The sequence below is a fragment of the Gigantopelta aegis genome, chromosome 12 (genome assembly GCF_016097555.1).
Source record: "Gigantopelta aegis isolate Gae_Host chromosome 12, Gae_host_genome, whole genome shotgun sequence".
Lineage (NCBI taxonomy): Eukaryota > Metazoa > Mollusca > Gastropoda > Neomphalida > Peltospiridae > Gigantopelta > Gigantopelta aegis.
Window position 1 is genome coordinate 23,919,696 of NC_054710.1, and position 17,093 is coordinate 23,936,788.

Here is a 17,093-nt window from a genome sequence, read left to right on the forward strand (position 1 = left end):
TAGAAACTAGTTTATTATTCGGAAACATCTTACAATGCAGCAAACTCAGGAATGTCCCTTTAAGGGTGAATATTTCTAATACGTTGTGATTTGGAATCATTGACCATTGACACACTAGAAATATTTTCGCATGTTACCCCCCCCCCCCCCCCCCCCTCCCTACACATACACCTCCCCATTAAACTGATACATGTATAAAGAGGGAAACTCACCCTAACCCAAAACCTAAACTTAACCCTAAATCTAACCCTGGCCCTAAGAATAGGGGGTGGGGGTTGGTCTGATAATATACCAGTTGTCCTGCCTGTGGGAAAGTCCACATGAAAGATCCCTTGCTACTAATGGAACTAAAAACATAGCGGGTTTCCTCTGTAAGAGTATATGATAAAGTGAAAACATTTTAAACATCCAGTAGGCGATGATTAATAAATCAAATAATATTTTACTTGCATTACACCACCATAAGCTTTACAGCGACGTAGCAAACACAGTAACCTTTGTTTATAGGTTCCATGGTGTAATGGTTAGCACTTTGGACTCTGAATCCAGCGATCCGAGTTCAAATCTCGGTGGAACCTGCTTTAATTTCTTTTTTCATGTCTGCATAATGAAATAAAACTTATTTTTCCCCTTTAAGACTAAATATCAAGATTAACAAATGTTTCACATCCAACAGCCATTTCGTATGCATGATACATGCTTATAGCAACCACCCCAACCCCACATCTATTTGAAGCTAAAACATTTGTTTTTGTTTGTGATAGACCTAATATACTCTGTCAAATCATCCTATTTAATTTACACCATGGTTTTAAGTCTCTCCCCATAGACCAGAGCACTAGTGCATTTACCTTGTTCCTGAACTCCATTTTACCCTAAGGCTGAATACAGCATGCAAAATTCTGTGATAAGTAATCTGTCCCCACAGACCAGAGCACCACTGTTTTACCTTTTCGTTTTTGCATGGCAGGAAATTTAAACACGAGATATAGAATCATGTATTGTAGATAATCCCTCAGACTCGCCGGTTGGCATACCTGATTAGTGGTCAGTCATTCATTAGTCTTTTCGACTTTAACTCTTTTTTCACGACGTGAATATGAGTATAGTTATCCCTCGCGGGTATCGAGAGCTGAACATATAATTATGGCTCACAAATGACACTCGGCGTAGCCCGAGGGTGAACCGGTCTAATTACTAGTGACTTATCGACTGACTCACGGCTCTTTCTTATTAAACACCACTGGTCAAACTGTCAACGGCGCTTCGGACTGGCCTGCGGTCGTTCATTTGACACATGCATGTAATGCCACGACTTAACTGTTGCGACATACTCCGTTTTGGGTGTCAGTGTTGTGTGACGTCACGAGAGGGACACGAGCTTTGATTAAGGCCAACCCAGAACAAAGTGAGTGCAAGTGACTGTATTTAGTCGTTTGAGAGATACAATACTACTACATTTCTGCAAATACAGGTTTTTGCACTTGGTTATATGCTTCTAACACTCTATCACTAAACAACCAGTCCTCTGTCCTGAACAGACAGCCCCGATAGCTGAGGTGTGTGCCCAGGACAGTGTGTTTGAACCTTAATTGGATATAAGCACGAAAATAAGTTCAAATAATGAAATAAATGACTACCACATTATATATTCTACTACACGTTTCTGGGAGAGAGAGAGAGAGAGAGAGAGAGAGAGAGAGAGAGAGAGAGAGAGAGAGAGAGAGAGAGAGAGAGAGAGAGAGAGAGAGAGAGAGAGAGAGAGAGAGAGAATGACAAAAACACACCACTTATTGTATGTGTGTTAACAATATAAAACTCCAAATCCACAGAGGGACGGGCATAGACACTAACAGAAATAAAGACACAGACAGAGAGACATCAACAGTATAACAAACAGACTCACTTGGAAAATGAATGCACGTACGACTGACCAAAGACAACTAAATATCAAGCAGACAAGTTTGTTTTGTTTAACGACACAACTAGAGTCAACAGGTAAAATGTTTTAAACAGACGCAACATGTTTATAACGAAATACCTTGCCACAGCTCTCCATAAACCAACAAGTTCAAATCGATACAAAATATGGTCAAAATGAGCAGCTGAAACGACTACGAATTGATTACAATATGTCAAAATTTCCCACACGCCCACAGTTGGCCTTGCCGATATAACAGATATTAACTCTCTCTGATTCACAATTTCAACGAATTACTAATTTCGCTTGATGTATGACCCGGTGTATTCCTGACACGTGAATTAGTCGAGATGAACTCGCTGTTTTGTTCACTGGGTGGCGAGACCTCATTAATTAAAACACAATTAGCGGAGCATATTGTTAGTACACGTGAATTTCAATGATACCACGCGAGCGCGCGCGTTAATGATATGCAAGCGGAAGCGGTCTCAGGTGACATCCGCACGCGCATGGCGCGAGTTCCTGGATACTAGTATTTGATCTCACAGCACACTTTTGTTTCTCTATAGACTGCAAATGGAATTATGTGCTTTATCGCATGATCTCCATGGACCAACAAATTTCATATTACATTTTAATGAAAAATAATGTTTATCCATTTACTGTTGTCAAATACCAAAAGAAAAGATATTTGTTTGTGATATATTTTATGTTAGAATCCAATAACCAATTCTTTTAAATTTTAGTGGAAAACAATGAGACAGGCAAACTGATATATGGAACACGAAAGGGTGTCAGATAGACTGGCAAAGAGGTTATGTTCATTTTTGTACATAATACTAAAAATTAATAACGTCAACCTAAATATTATTTGATAGTCGTTCGATAAATTGAATATGAATCCGTGCCAAGGAGAGATGCTTACACCACTAATATTTCACATGCCATTATACAGGTGAAAGACTATTATGGCGTAGACGGGGCGCTGATAAATGGCAGCTGCGCGTAGTTTGACAGCGAGTGGATACTTTGCTAAAACCGTGAAATTGAGTTTTAATATGTTATAAGAATGGGCTTCTGGCAGCTTGGAGCCTATTGGGCTATTTCTTGTTTCAGCCAGTGCACCACGACTGGTATATCAAAGACCGTGGTATGTGCTATCCTGTCTATGGGATGGTGCATATAAAAGATCCCTTGACACTAATGGGACAATGTAGCGGGTTTCCTATCTAAAGACAATTATGTAAAAATTACCAAATGTTTGACATTCAATAGCTGATGAATAATAAATCAATGTGCTCTAGTGGTGTCGTTAAACAAAACAAACTTCAAGGCAACATGGTAGGACTAGGGAGCTAGGTTTTTACATCTCTCTGAAGCTTGTAGAAAACAAAGCACTACGCCACCATACGTCGCTCTACATGTTGGTCTGTCATGACATTTGTCTTCAATACTATGAAGCTGGACAAGTCATCTGAACGACAAAACCATTTACATACAAGAATTGTTGCTGGAATTTGCTGGTCATCCTCGTTTGTGTAATGCCACAGCATGTATTATTTTCTAATTCAAGAAAAGCACGTACCTCAGAGAAGTAAAGGTTATGGAGATGAGCTCTGTGTCCGTGCTTATAAGTCCAGTCTCAATATCTAATGACGTCACACTTTCTCATTTGTATGGCGTCATGACATTAGTGCCTCAGACTCTATTACATTCTAGACTCTAAAAGTTTTATAAGCACCAGACCTGGTCTATTTTTATAAGGTATTTCCCCATTTCAACCTCACAGAGTCTTGTTTCACGCTATTATAACTTTATACAGATGTGTTATAGATTTGTAGGTTAACAAAACATAGGGTCAGTTTTCAGGGCAAAACACTTTGGCCTGTCACTTTTAAAGGTAAGATGCCACACCTTTATGTACTGCATAGGAGTATTATTATGGTGTTTATATCTATAAATTATATATTAAAAAAAATACATATTAAAATAAGTTAACATCGTCGGCAAAGCTAATTAATTTGGTATAAAAGAACCTATACTATATCATGTGTATTTATCAATGTAGAATATACTGACAATGAGTCGACACGTGATGACACATACGTGAGAGCGGAACGGAAACACTACAATAACCGTCACAAATTCAAACATCGCCCGGTGGGTTATAAAAATATGAAGAACGTCGGCGTAACGAGATTTTTCAAAGGCGGCATTTTGACCCACAGCAAAGTGTGTAATTTTATCCCGCGTGGGGGCACTGTTGCTTGTATTAACGACCTTGTCGGGATCGTATTTACTTTGTCAAGTGTGTCTTTTATGACAACGTTATACAAAACAAATCGGGCCGATCTTTGCCGAAGTTTGTTTTTAATTCGCGTTTCATGAAGCGTAGCATGGGGATATTTTAGACTGATAATCGGCGACCGTTTAACGAGACGGTTCGAGGGGTTTTCAGATAGAGATGAAACGGTTATAGATCATGTTACGAGCCAGCGTTTAGAAATTAAACTGTGTGCGTTATAGACCCCGTGTTGTGTTCTTGTGTAGGACAAAAAGGACTCTAAAACGCTATGCTGGTTTTTCTACCATTGTAACGCATTTCTCACTTAAGGTAGACTATTAAAGAAATGTTCGTTGTAGATTAAATAGCATTTAACATGGGCGTACATTGAAAAGGGGGGTTCCAAAATAGATTGCAGAGATATTGGGCATATATTTCTATGTTGAGTTTTGAAAAGGGGGGTTCCAAAATAGATTGCAGAGATATTGGGCAGATATTTCTATGTTGAGTAAATATAATAATGTCAGATATCAATGTCAGATATATTAAATTATAAAAAAAGCGATTTCGGGGGAGGGGGGGGGGTCGGTCGAACCCATCGACACCCCCCCCCCCATGTACGCCCATGTTTAATGGGTTGGGAGGGATGCACAGGATTAAAAATGTTTTTTTTTTTCTTTTTTTTTTTTTCTTTTTTTAAATGATACAGTTCGTCTGCACTGATAAGCCAAGCGCCCTACCCGAAGCCCATTCAGAACATTACTTTAGCAAAATGAGGGCGGTCCTTTCATTGGCCAGAGTTAGGTTTTGTAGCTATTTGAATCAATATATATATATACCACATCACTCGAGTTAAATATGCTTTATTATTATAACACACATATCCCTATTTTAATAAATCGATATATACATGTATAACAAATTATATAATGAACTTCATTTATTCTACTATACCTAATATTATTGACTTATTGTATGTATATATTTTTGTATATAATTTAACTATTTTTGTATATAATTTAACTATTCATATACTATATTATTTATTATTTAATGTTCTCCTGTAAACCCTATCCTGTCTTGTCACATTATGTTATGTATTTGTTCATGTTTCCCCACATGTCGTTGCCTAACGGCCAGGGTGTAATAAAGTTCTGTTCTGTCATTTAAACAGACAATCGACCCCATTTTGAGTAAAAACGTTGATAATCTAGTATTTATTTTATATGGCATGATCGAAAACAACAACCAATGTTGATGATGTGAACGATTGAAAAAAGTTTGTTTTGTTTAACGACACCACTAGAGCACATTGGTTTATTAATCATCGGCTTGTGAATGTCAAATATTTGGTAATTCTGATATATAATCTTGAAGAGGAAACCCGCTACATTTGTTTTTCTTTAGTAACAAGGGATCTTTTATGTGCACGATCTCACAGGCAGGATAGCACATACCACGCTGTTTGATATACCAACCGCGGTATACTGGTTGGAACGAGAAAAAGCCCAATGGTCCTACCGACGGGGATCGACCCTCTGTGGACGATGAGTTTATATTCTGGATCATATGGTTATTTATATTTCGCTATTTTTACACGTGTTTGTGGTAAACAACTGGTCGATGTCATAGAAAGAAATGTTTTATTTAACGACGCACTCAACACATTATTTTACGGTTATATGGCGTCAGACATATGGTTAAGGACCACACATATTTTGAGAGGAAACCCGCTGTCGCCACTACATGGGCTACTCTTCCGATTAGCAGCAAGGGATCTTTTATTTGTGCTTCCCACAGGCAGGATAGCACAAACCATGGCCTTTGTTGAACCAGTTATGGATCACTGGTCGGTGCAAGTGGTTTACACCTACCCATTGAGCCTTGCGGAGCACTCACTCAGGGTTTGGACTCAGTATCTGGATTAAAAATTCCATGCCTCAACTGGGATCCGAACCCAGTACCTACCAGCATGTAGACCGATGGCCTACCACGACGCCACCGAGGACGGTAGTCGATGTCATAGATAATCTTTGTAAAACTAAACCAAGAATATTAAAACTGTAATGCGCTTCCAATCGGTGTAAACAGTGATATTATCAAGAATCCTTAGCGAAAAATATTAAATGCATCTATTCAACGTGTATTCATTAAAATTGCTGGAAGTACTTTGCCACTATGGAGATGTAATTGGAATTGAAACTGTGACGTCACTTGTTAACCTGTTGGTCACACTTATTGATAAAATAAATAATAGTATAAATTTGTAAAAATAAGTAATAGTAAACGAACTTATTTTAATATATTTGTGTGGACATGCAATTCATTGTATTATACATGTTTTGGTCAATATCCAGCTTGGAGACTGTCTCTTTAATTCATAGCCATAACTAACACATTAAATAGCCGATGGTTAAACACCATGAGAGTATTTAAACAAATACTCTAAGAATTAAAAATTTGCGTAACCGATTTATGGGTTATGAAAAATTAATTTCAGGTAACCCATTGTCTACCGTAGTAACTCGTTATGTCCATGAACATGATTCCCTGAATTTTGCGTGAACAAAATAGGTTACAAAAAATTATATTTGCGCGAACAACGCGCGAACGAAAAGATCGTTCTCGTGATTTCCAGAGGCCTGTTTAAACAAATACTATAATGATTTTATTCCCAGTTAATAAATACTAAATTGATAGCATCGCTCGCCTAAAATAACAGTTTTACTGCATATTAAATTGTATTAATTTTACTAGATATGTATACTGTATTGTTATATCATATTATATTATTATATTATGTTATATATATTAAGAAAACATTGTCGTCTATTAATACTAATATACTACTTCTATTATTACTATTTTTCTACTAGTAATACAACTTTAGCGACTTGGTGGGTAGGTGCAAGACCACTACACCCTCTTCTCTCTTACTAACCACTAACAGCTAAAAACTAACTCACTGTCATGAACAGACAGCCCAGATAGCTGAGGTGTATGCCCAGGACAGCGTGCTTGAACGCTAATTAGATATAAGCACAAAAATAAGTTGAAATGAAATGGCAAATATGTATGTGCAAGAGTAGTTAAAATCCAAATATAACTTACATGATTCAAAACGCGAACACTGGTTTACAAAGCCCAGATTGCACGCTTACACATATTTAACCACTTCAGCAACAGGATCTTTTAATGCACTTCCGTTTGGTGATTTGAGAAAAGAAATAGAGCTCTGTTCTGTTCTATCCCAGTAAATATTAACACACACTTTATTCCAGCTTCAGAACACACATCATTAAACAGACATGATTGGTTTCAATTTAAACCTACAAGATAATAACGCCTATAGTCTTTATTCATAGCATACCACCTCAAGGCCAGTCAACAAAGTGTCGGCGCGTGGCCATTGTTAACGACAACTACCGAAAATACCCGAAGGTGATGGACACATTAAAATGCCTCGTTATCACCGACAATTATCTTTTTTTCTCTTTTTTCCTCCCGTTTTACACATGTGGCTGGCGCGTGGCCATTATCCACAGCGTCACAATGACAATGTCTATAACGACGGCGTGGTATTTTTCAAACCAGATGGTCGCATGTTAACGGGGTATATATCTTAACGTCAGACGTTCAAACACCAGCTGAGAGACACAGGTACTGGTCACGTGACTTCCATTAACTTCATCAGCGGCCATGTGTGGAATGACAGTTGTGCGTCGTGTCGAATATCGCGTTTTGCTGTCATTTCGCTTTTTATCGTCTTTCATTACTCCATTAGTTAAAACTAAATAACCAATTTAAACCTCGCGTGTTGTGCAGAACACATGTTGCCCGGGACCAACTAAAGATAGTTTACAAAATCTTCAGTGGCAGATCAGGGATCTTTTATGACTATATATTTAAAGAGTTTGCAACCGACCTCGGTGGCGCAGTGGTTAAGCCATCGAACTATTGCAATGTTGAGTTTCTCGAATAAAAAGATTTTTTTTAAAAGCCATCGGACTACAGGCTGGTAAGTACAGGGTTCGCAGTCAGGTGCCGACTCTAAGCCAGAGCAAGTTATTAAGAGCTGCATGGGTAGGTATAAGGCCACTACACCCTCTTCTCTCTCACTGACCTTTAACCAACTAACAACTAACCCACTGTCCTAGACAGACAGCCCAGATAGCTGATATGTGTGCCCAGGACAGCGTGCTTGAACCGAAGTCGGATATAAGCACGATAATAAGTTGTAATGAAAGGGAAGACGGATTAGAGAAGGATGTATGAACCCGAGAGATAGTGGCAGTCGATCTGTGCACAAGGTGCGGGTTGTAGCCCAGTGGTAAAACGTTCACTTAATTCGCAGTCGGTCCAGGATCGATCCCCGTCGGTGGACCTATTGGGCTATTTCTCGTTCCAGCTAGTTCTTCACAACTGGTGTAAAAAATGGCATGGTATATACTATCCTGTCTGTGGACAAAATGCATGCAAGTGGTTCATGATGGCAATCATACCTTGTCGAAACGTCCCTTTGAGTCTGATTTGTGCAAGGATACGATTGCTGTATTAATTCACACAGACACACGCACAGACAAATATAGACGGAGGGACAGACACAAAGAAATAATGTTTCTTCGTACCCAGTGCTAAATGGAATTCTCATTATGTAGGTTCCATGGTGTAATGGTTAGCACTTTGGACTCTGAATCCAGCGATCCGAGTTCAAGTTTCGGTGGAACCTGATCTATTTTTTTTTTTTTTACAATTTATCTGTTATTAATTAATTTAAAAAACACATTAGACACCCTGACACACCACGAACACACATACAGACAGACACACACACACACACACACACACACACACACACACACACACACGGACACACACACACGAACACACATACAGACACACACGCATGCGATCTCCTACCCCCCAACAAAACAACAACAACAACAACCCCCCCAAAAAAAAAACAAAAAAAACAAAACAACAACAACAACAAAAAAAACAATAAAAACAAAACAAACACCTACAACACCCACCCAACTAAACAAACAACCCCACACACGAAAAAATCCAAACAAAACCAAACAAAAACAATCAAAGAAAACACAAAATAACAACGACAACATAAACAGACAACAACAACAACAACAACAGTAAGTAACAAGCATTTCGTAAAGTAATTACTTTGGCAGAACAAAGAAACCAGCATGTATGGCAATAAAATAGCTATTTCCAGCTGCACCGTTTGACAAACAGGTAAATAAAACTAACACAACCCTTGTCACGTCTTTATTAACGTGTAGCAAATACAAATGCATACATGTTAAAGGGACATTCCTGAGTTTGCTGCAATTTTAAAGATGTTATCGACTAACAGAGACTTTTTAACGATTGTAATTACATATCAAATATATTTTTTTGCATAAAATATTAGTGGCTGTATATTAGACGTGTTTCTGATCGTTCTAATATGTGTACTAGGTTAAATTTCCTTTTAGTGCCTCAAAAATATTTGGACAAAATCCAATGTGGGCTTTTTACAAATATTAAGACAATCAGAAGCGCATTGAATATACAGACACTGATATTCTAAACATTTAACAAGAAAATATATTTAATATGCAAGTTTAATCGTAGAACTATTTTATTAGTCGGAAACATCTTACAATGGAGCAAACTCAGGAATGTCCCTTTAACGTTAACAGTCAGGCTATCTTGGGCAGTAATCTAATTTCAAAAGACAAATATTCAAGCACGCTCTGTTTTATTGTTAAGTTGTTGCTAAATGTCCATCCTGCTGGGAGTGTGAGCAGGTAATAAGAAACGATTTAATACAATATTTGTTCGTAAAAAAACACTGGTGACTTGTCTCAGAAAGATCGTGTGTCTTTGTTCAGTGCAGTTTACTAGTGTGATTATGGTTCCCAATATAGACATGTAAAGTGTAAACAAGTTTTAACTTCAGGTCTGTCCTCTTGGAAGGAAGAAAATGTTTTATTTAACGACGCACTCAACACATTTTATTTTCAGTTATATGACGTCAGACATGTGGTTAAGGACCATACAAATATTGAGAGAGGAAACCCGCTGCCGCTACTTCATGGGCTATTCTTTTCGATTAGCAGCAAGGGATCTTTTATATGCACCATCCCACAGACAGCATGCCACATACCACGGCCTTTGATATGCCAGTCGTGGTGCACTAGCGCTAACGAGAAATAGCCCAATGGGCCCACTGACGAGGATCGATCCCAGACCGACCGGTCATCAAGCGGGCGCTTTACCACTGAGCTACGTCTCGGCCCCTGCTATATTGGAGTAGCCAAGATTTTATATTGGGGTGAACCTATTCCGGGGGGGGGGGGGGGGGGGGGGTGATGTGTGTTGTAAGAGACCCAGACTCTTGTGTTATAGTTAAAGTTTGCTTTGTTTGACGACACTATCATATCATCGGATATTGGACAATATTTTGTCGATGCGCGGTCGATGTGGGATCGATCCCGGTCGGTGGGCCCATTGGGCTATTTCTCGTTCCCGCCAGTGCACCACGACTGGTATATCAAAGACCGTGGTATTTACTACCCTGTCTGTGGGATGGTGCATATAAAAGATCCCTTGCTGCTAATCGAAAAGAGTAGCCCATGAAGTGGCGACAGCGGGTTTCCTCTCTCTCTATCTGTGGGGTCATTAACCATATGTCTGACGCCATATAACCGTAAATAAAATGTGTTGAGTGCTCTCGTTAAATAAAACATTTCCTTCCTTCTGTTGTTACATCTCTGTCTGATGCTATGATATACAGACGCGAAAAGAAATAGTCCGTAATAAAACGTGTAACTCATTCTATGCGCACGGATATCCGCTTGTCGACGGGGACTGGGTTTGTGCACACTGCTATCTGTGTTTTGTGAATAAGATAGCTTATGTCTAGGAATAATCTTTGTTGGAGTATCCGCACTTAACACTGTGTGCCTGGATACTCAAGACTTTCATTCACTGTGTCAACATAGTCTCGATTTGTTCAAACATGATACCGTCTGCTGACTACAACGCAAAAATGGTTGGTTATCATTCGACGTTTTGGACCGGCTTCGGTGGCGTAGTGGTTAGGCCATTGGTCTACAGGCTGGTAGGTACTGGCTTCGGATCCCAGTCGAGGCATGGGATTTTTAATCCAGATATTCCAAACCCTGAGTGAGTGCTCCGCAAGGCTCAATGGGTAGGTGGTTCAACAAAGACCATGGTTTGTGCTATCCTGCCTGTGGGAAGCGCAAATAAAAAATCCCTTGCTGCTAATCGGAAAGAGTAGCCAATGTAGTGGCGACAGCGGGTTTCCTCTCAAAGTATGTGTGGTCCTTAATTATATGTCTGACGCCATATAACCGTAAATAAAATGTGTTGAGTGCGTCGTTAAATAAAACATTTCTTTCTTTCGACTTTTTGTAAATGTTGACAATGTAAACAGTGCTGTACCTGGCATACTATTCACACTCAAACGTCTTCAATTAGAAAAATGACATATTATAGTTATTAAATAATGTACTTTTTTCTTTTTCTTTTACATTTTTCGAGCAGGACAAAGCCCAATGGTAAAGCGCTCGCTGGATGCGCGGTCGGTTTGGAATCGATCCCCATCAGTTGGACAATTTTATTAGTCAATGACTAAATGTACAAAACATGCGTGCTTCCGTCGTGTCTATAACGTAGCGGTATTTGTCGGCTTTGGTCTAGTGGCCATGAGTAGGAGAGGCAACAGAAACAAATTTCGTAAGGGAAATATCACTGTTATTTAATTATACCCAAAATACACCTGCTATTAATCCATAACAAAAGCTTGTGTTCGTTCCCAGATTTGTCAGTAGGGGTTTTGTTTGTTGTTGTGTGTCGCCGCCTACAGTTATCTCCATAATCTAAATGCTCCGAGAATGCGGTTGAAAATCAGATCAAAGAATACGACAAACGATCCGTGGATATCAAACATCATTATCGGTAAAATCTGAACTGTTCGTAAATCCCAGTGTCGTCCCCGCGTACACTCCCTGCGTAACGTCAAGCGGGATTCAGTGTAGTGTCATGTGGCAGGGTAACGATCTATCGTGAATCTGGATATGTTCCCAGGCGGGTAAATATCAACTTCCGGTTTTTACTGGCATAGGCGAACGGGTTCCCATTTTGTAGGGATGGGGGTGGGAGGTGTGTGTAGGGGTGGGGGTGGGGGGAGGAGAAGGAGTGACTGGGGTTTTGCCCACGTTAAAACAAATCTTGATAACAACATATTCATAATATTATTACTACCAAACAGATAAAACAGGGTTGTAAACGAATCACTACGCATTTTTACATGAAATACAACTAATATTGCGGGTAGATTTTTTTTTTTTTTTTTTGGGGGGGGGGGGGGGGGGAGAGATTGTCAAAGGACCTCCCCCCCCCCCATCTAAGTTGATCAGAATCATGAAAATTTGTTCTACTTTAACATCTAACATGCGCAATCCCCCTGAAACTCCCATCCACACATACATACATACAAGCTCGCCAAAATCATCGAAACTCCTGGTTCACGATTGCACTGCGAAACAGTCAGCATTTCTAATACTAGCAGTTAGCTGTAAAGAGGAGCTCTGAATGGCCAAATAATTTAGACCACAGAACTAGAACAACATCACTACAACCCATAGGGGTATGGGCTACCATTTTTGTAGGGAGGCATGCTGGTTTTTGTCCGAATTAGACAGAAATGCCCGAATCTGGATAACAGCATTCATTCATATTAACCTTACTGCCAAACTGCTATACAGAGTTGCAAACGAGTCGGTACGCAATTTTACATGGATTACAACTAATTTTGAGGGTAGAATGATATAAATACATGGTAAAAAGGTCTTAGGTTAGCACATCTGCCCGAATATCTGTATACTTTTTACCCGAATTTGAGGTTTTACTTTCTAGGGGAGGGGGGCGGAGGGGGGGGGGCAGTTGCGCGCGCGCGCGCGCGCACACACACACACACACACACACACACACACACACACACACACACACACACACACACACACCGTCCCCGTGTCTCGTACGCTTATGCCCGAAACGATGATGCAGTGCTTATGGATTTATGATCAGCCATAAACTGCTATCCTAAAATTATGTACTGGGGCAATGATCTCAATGTCAAACTCACAGTAATTTTGAGTAAAATACATTAGCGATATCAGCTAATAATGAGACGAGCAGTTTTTCGCCCACACAGAAATAGTTTTGCGCGAAAACACGCGAGCAGGAACAATTGCTCGCGTCTAGCCATAAGAATTGTTGATAAGCCTCTGAAAATTGCGAGAGCGATAGTTTCGTTCGCGCGTCGCTCGGATAAGTATAGTTTGCGTAACCCATTTTTCGTTCGCGCAATGAATTTATGACACGGTCATAGCGTGTTTCGTAAAAATTAAATGGGTTACCTGAATTTGTTTTTGCGTAGCCCACAAATTGTAGGGGCGGAACATAACTCAGTGATACAGCGCTCGCTCGATGTGCAGTCGGTCTGGGATCGATCCCCGTATGTGGGCCCATTGGGCTATTTCTCGTCACAGCTAGTGCACCACGACTGCACTCGCTCTCTCTCTCTCTCATAAATGGTTTACGCAAATGTTCAAGTCTGGGAGGCCTGGTTGATGTTTTAAAACTAACTACATCCGTGGTCATCATATCGGTGATACACAGCTATGCCCATGAAATAACCTGCTTTCTACACAGGTGCCTATCACTGTCAGTTGAAACATTTGGAATGCGTATACAAACATTAATACATTCTCAAGCAAGGCGCTGTTCATAGTTGCTAGCACACAACAAGGGCCAGCCATGATATGGCTATACGTTATTGTGACAGTGATGAAGAGGACAGAGTACCGGCCTCGGTGGCGCAGTGGTTAAGCCATCGGACTAGAGGCTGGAAGGTACAAGGTACGCAGCCCGGTACCGGCTCTAACCGACAGCTAGTTCTTAAGGGCTCAATGGGTAGGTGTAAGGTCACTACACCCTATTCTCTCTCTCACTAACCACTAACCAACTAACAGCTAACCTTACTGTCCTGGACAGACAGCCCAGATTGCTGAGGTGTGTTCCCATGACAGCGTGCCTGAACCTTAATTGGACATAAGCACGAAAATAAGTTGAAATGAAATGAAGGGGGAAGAGTTTCTTAATTAGAGGCTAGTTCAGGCTGAAATCATCTGTACCTATCCAAGTTATCATTACTAGTCTATAAATCATTACTAAATGATGTTAACAATAATGTTATAAATCACAAATGGATTATGTTTGTAAAATCAATTTTAGATGATGTTGGTTGTACATATATATAGTCCTCACAGTGCTATGGTATTACTAGTTGTTCCTTGTTGAAAAGATCTATTTCCACAAGGCTTACTGATCAATACTTACAATCATGGTACATCCAAAGCTTCAAATTATAAATTATTAAAAAATACTGTTGCATTTGAGACATATCTCACACTTATAGACTGGCGTCCATTATTACGATTCAGATTTTGAAATCATAATCTTCCTACTGAAACTGGCAGATGGAAAAATGTATCACTAAACAATCGAATATGTCCACTATGTAAAAATTACGACATCGGAGATGAGTTTCATTATATATTTACATGTATGTCGGTCTGGGATCAATCATTGTCGGTGGGCCCATTGCGCTATTTCTCGTTCCAGCCAGTGCACCACAACTGATATATATATCAAAGACCGTGGTATGTGCTATCCTGTCTGTGAGATGGTGCATATAAAAGATCCCTTGCTTCTAATCGAAAAGAGTAGCCCATGAAGCGGGTTTCCTCTCTCAATATCTGTGTGGTCCTTCACGCCATATAACCGTAAATAAAATGTGTTGAGTGCGTCGTTAGAATGTGTGTTGTTAAATAAAACATTTCCTTTCCTTTTATCATCGGCTAGTGAATTTGATAATTCGGACACAATGTCTCATAGGAAACGAGCTACCTTTTCCATTTAGCAACAAGGAATCTTTCATAAAGTTTGTTTTGTTTAACGACACCACTAGAGCACACTGATTAATTAATCATCGGCTATTGGATTTCAAACAGTTCATAATTCGGGCATGTGGTCATCAGAGGAAACCCGCTACATTTTCCTAAAGTAGCAAGGGGTCTTTCCCGCAAACAGGACAGTACATATCATGACGTTTTTGTATACCATTGTGTTAATACACGCATTGTGCGTATGTATATGTATGTGTGCGTGCGTGCAAATGGTTTGCTTGTTTCAATTGTCGTTATAATTAAAAATATATTATTATTATTATTATTATTATTATTATTATTATTACTATTATTATTATTATCATCATCATTTTGTTTTGCTGTTTTATTTTCGTTTTGTGTGAGGTTATGTATTTCCTTTTTCGTTTTTAGATTAAAACCTGATATAACGCTCTCACGAAGAAGTGTTTGTTGTTTGATCGAAACCGTATGGAAAGGGGTGAAGGGGTTAAAACCACTTGATCCCCTCACAAAACTTTATCCTCGTCTGTCTAACCGACACACACACAAACAAACAAAGACATGCCACTTCTAACACGCGCCATAAAACACAACTGCACTATTGCCGGTTACCGGGACACGAACTAACGTTATAAATAACCCTGACTCCAGTTCTATGTTCACCTCAGTCGTAAAGTGTCTCTGGGTCCAGCTAGTTTTGTGTTTCACCATTACGAACCATAAAAATACATCTCGCATTAAAATAAGTAGTTTTTCAGGATTGTATGCTTGTTAAGCAGTCGACTATAATAAATTCAAAAGAAACCAAAGGGGACGAAAAACTACACAAAAAAAGATGTAAAGAAGAAATAACAATAAAGAAAACAAACAGAGGAGGAAAGAGAGAATAAGCGAATGAAACAAAGATAGATAGAAGAATGAAAGAAGAAATAATTTAAATGTGGAAATAATGGAAGGAAAAAGAAAACTGAAAATGAAAGATGAAAAACAGGCAGGAAAGGAAAGACAGAAGAGTGCAAATAGTTCTTAAGTTTACGTTTCTTGGTAATGCGTCATGTCTTGGTTTAAACTAAAGTAGGTCATACAAAAATTACATTCTTAGTCATCCATAGACCATAGGTAATGAGGCTATATGCTTCTATATATAATTAGTGGATATATCACTATTTTTAAATTAATATCTTAATCAGTAGGCCTGTCAATTGTTTTATGTATGTTTGCCTGCCTATGGGTAACATATCCTCAAAAGGACAGTCCTTGCTGTCCAGCCCTTTCTCTCAGGATATCAGTTTAAACACACACACCTACTTAACATGGCCTGAGTACAAATAATTTACTCTAAAGGTGTTACATGTGTTTGGGCTGGAATTATTACAACAAAAAGTGTTCAGTGTTAAGACGTTACACGTGTTTGCACATAATGACCCCCCCCCCCCCCCCCCCTTGTCCGATGTGTCTGCAATCAACTAAATTTGGTCAAACTCAGTTGAGAAATGTATCTGTCCCATGTCACCATAGAGATGCCTGCAATAAAATAGACAGTCAAACTGCACGCTACTTCTGCGGATATATTTCCTGATTTAGGAGTCATCAAGCCCGTAGAACTGAGGACAAAAGTTTAAAGTGTACGTTTTGGGGGTGGGGGGAGGGGGGGGGGGTATTCTATTCTATATAAATACAGATATAAAGGTCTGGCTTGAGCTCCCCTAAGTCCACCCCCACTAGATAATGGCCTCCACACTAGAGACTGTGCCCCTACCCTCCAATCCAGATATCGTTCCTACGAGCCTGGGTCGTGTTCCGTGAAGCGATCATAGTGTTAAGATCACTTTAAGTGCTTATGCTTAAGTTGATTTTAGGGCTAAAA

General features: G+C 39.4%; 1 protein-coding gene and 2 non-coding genes across 3 annotated transcripts in view; 2 read left to right on the forward strand and 1 right to left on the reverse strand.

Annotated features, from left to right (window-relative positions):
• LOC121386906 overlaps window positions 1-17,093 on the reverse strand; it is a 35,289-nt gene that overhangs the window by 15,393 nt on the left and 2,803 nt on the right. The window lies entirely within an intron of this gene.
• On the forward strand, window positions 507-578 carry Trnaq-cug. Its single transcript has one exon. It is a non-coding gene; the product is annotated as a tRNA-Gln (tRNA).
• On the forward strand, window positions 8,863-8,934 carry Trnaq-cug. Its single transcript has one exon. It is a non-coding gene; the product is annotated as a tRNA-Gln (tRNA).